Raw genomic sequence first — 2,982 nt, forward strand, 5'->3', positions numbered from 1 at the left:
GCCTCGAGTTCCTTAATTATTCTCGCTTGAACCGAGCTCTTCTCCTTCATGCCTTGAAGTTGGCTTGCAGTCGATGACAATTGGGCCCGAACAGTGTCCTTTTCTACAGCAAGACGATCCATGCCATCTTTCCATCCCATGGTCTACGCCCTTATTATATCAACTTCCTCACGAAGCTGCCCGATCGTCTCGAGTTTCTGCTGCAGCTGTGAGATCAAAATATTACCCTCTGATCCTGAATCAAGCCCATGAGTTCTTAATATTATCATTACCTACTCGGTCAGGTCGGTCTAGTCTTGATGAGCCTTGTCCAACTCAGCTTTAATGCCTTTGATTTCTTCTTCTCTTTGCCCGAAAAGGAGTCTGAGGGCGTTCCTCTCCTCCGTAACCCATTGAAGGTCGGCCTCAAACCGATGCACGCTCAGCTCGAGACCGAGAACATGCTTATCGATGAATCGCCACGGCTTGCGAAGAAAGAAGAAAAGAAGTGAGAAAAGAATAGCAAACATAAAAGTAATATCAACTAAGAGAGTTAAATCTTACCCGATTCAGAGCTTGCTGCACTTTGCAGAAAAGGCCTGACACATCACTATGGCCAGCAACGTCCTCGACTCCAGTAAACAAATCACAGAAGGGGTCCTCCCTTTCATGAGATCGGCTCATCTCGAGTGCCCCCAAAGCTTAGGCTTCCCGAATCGCCCCTTCGGAAAAGGCAGGAAGAGTGGGGGAGTCCCCGATCACTATTGCCCCAAGCGACTCTCTTGGGGCGTTCTCCTCAGTTCGGAGAGCATCAGGACTGGCCCTTTCCTACATACCCACCATTTGTTGACTTCGATGGGAAGCATACTCAATCCCTAATGATTTGGGGACTCTTCTCGAACCTTCCTCCGATACCTCCTCAGTCTGAGGCAGAGCTCTATAAATCACCATCGATTCAACTGCCTTTGGGGCATCGATGGTTTTCTTCATTCGGGCCACCAGCACGGACCCGTCATTTTCTTCTTCTTCATCATCTTCATCCCTTAGATGCAGAACTGATTCTACGGTCAAAGGAATGGCATTCTTCCTCAGCTTACAAGCCATCCTCTTCTTTGGTTTTGGATCTTCGGAGGCGCATGCCCTTTTTCTCTTATTATCCTTCACCAGGTTTGGATCAGATGCCGAAGCCTCTTACTCGACAGATGAGGGCCTCAAAACCGCATCTTTCTCACACCTACATACAGGAAAATTGATTCAAGTATATGAAAAGCATCCCGTTCGAACTACCAAAGATACGAGAAAGAGGCTCACCATGATTTTTGGCCTCCTATTAGCCCTTCGACAAATCAAGCCACAAACACTCAGCGTATGTGGAGGTCGAAGCTAAATCCAGTACCCAGTTCTTGAGATCGGGGACTGCACCGGGCATCCAAGGAACCGCTGCATCACAAAAGGGGGATATCGGTGAGAAAAGGAATGAAGGGGCAAAATAGTAGGAGATAACAACAGAATTACACTTACGATTTATGTTCCATTCCTCGGGAAAAGACATCTTTTCAGTCAGAATCAGATCTGAAGTCTTTACTCGAATGAACCTGCCCATCCAGCCTCGATCCCTTTCCTCGTCTATACTAAAGAACAGAACCTTGGTAGCCCGACACTGAAGTTTTATCAACCCGCCTCGAAAAAGGCGAGGATAATACAATCGGATGAGATAGTCGAGGGTGAAAGACATCCCCTCGATTTTGTTCACGAAGTAACGGATCAAAATAACGATCCGCAAAAAAGAAGGATGGATCTGGCCTAGGGTTATTTGGTATTGACGGCAGAAGTCAATGCATTCCTCAGGCTGTGGCTCCGCCGGTGTTTTGTCGGCGGCAAGCTGTGAAGAAGAAGCTTTTTCTTTCTGAGGAATGGTTTTTGATATTTTCGCCATTTTTTGGATTTATAGATCGAGAATAGAAGGAGGTAACAAAGATTTGGTGTTTTTGAAGAAAGGTTTTGCAGAGAAGAATCACATATTTGCGAGTGAATTCAGAAAGTGTGAGAAAGAAGTTAGAAATTTTAGAGTTTGAAGGTGTAAAAGTGATTAAAAGTGAAAAAAAGGGTTATTTATAGGTATAGCAATGGCGGTTCAATTTCGATAATGGCCGACCACCGTCTGACACACATTAAATGCCTTGATTAAGTCGTTTGACTTCATGATTAACACGGCTTCTGGTGATATTCCATTTGATCCATACTTGTCGCTGCTAAAGACGGCTGGCATTCTTGTTCTGCTTGGCTTCCCAACTGAAGTGAAATTTACTCTGGGAAACCTAGTTCTCGGTATTTATCTTCTAATCCTGCTCACAATTTGAAGTCTGTGTTCGATATTTTGTCCTCAACTAAAATGACTCATGTGTGACAGGTATGAAGAGCATTGTTGGGAGTGTAACTGGTGGAACGAAGCAGATACAAGAAATGCTGGATTTCTGTGCTTCCAACAAAATTTATCCAGAAATTGAGATAGTCCCAATTCAGTATGCCAATGAGGCACTCGAAAGGTTAATAAAGAAGGATGTCAAATACAGTTTCGTAATTGATGTAGGTAAGAGCCTCAAGTAAGGTGGAGGAAGAGGATGTTCTCTTGCACCAAATTAAGCATGGCAAAAATCTCACATGAGCATTCTTGTGGCTGTGACATAGCTAGAAATAAAAAGAAAACTTATTCCCTTTAGCGCATCAGTACCATGTTTTTCTTTCACACCAACTATCGCTTCTATATTTCTTTCGCTGCCATTTACTTCTTTTGTTTTATTTTATGTCGCATTCTTTCTTTTTATGAGTATTTTTAAAATAATTACACATTTAGTTTAGTTTTAAATTTTAAACTTCCTATTACCGGCATAAAATGAAATTTAGGGAATATTTAAACATATTAGTCAAACAAATATTTTGAATTTCGTATCTAATCAATTTGTGTCACACAAAATGGGATAAAAGGAGAATAATCTTGTCGGA

General features: G+C 42.8%; 1 long non-coding RNA gene across 1 annotated transcript; it reads left to right on the forward strand.

The window, feature by feature from the left end:
- The first annotated feature begins 2,159 nt into the window (after positions 1-2,159).
- On the forward strand, positions 2,160-2,470 carry LOC104102461 (uncharacterized). Its single transcript, XR_011412681.1, has 2 exons — positions 2,160-2,307; positions 2,390-2,470. It is a non-coding gene; the product is annotated as an uncharacterized lncRNA (long non-coding RNA).
- Positions 2,471-2,982: the final 512 nt, after the last annotated feature.

The sequence above is a fragment of the Nicotiana tomentosiformis genome, chromosome 12, assembly GCF_000390325.3.
Source record: "Nicotiana tomentosiformis chromosome 12, ASM39032v3, whole genome shotgun sequence".
Classification (NCBI taxonomy): Eukaryota; Viridiplantae; Streptophyta; class Magnoliopsida; order Solanales; family Solanaceae; genus Nicotiana; species Nicotiana tomentosiformis.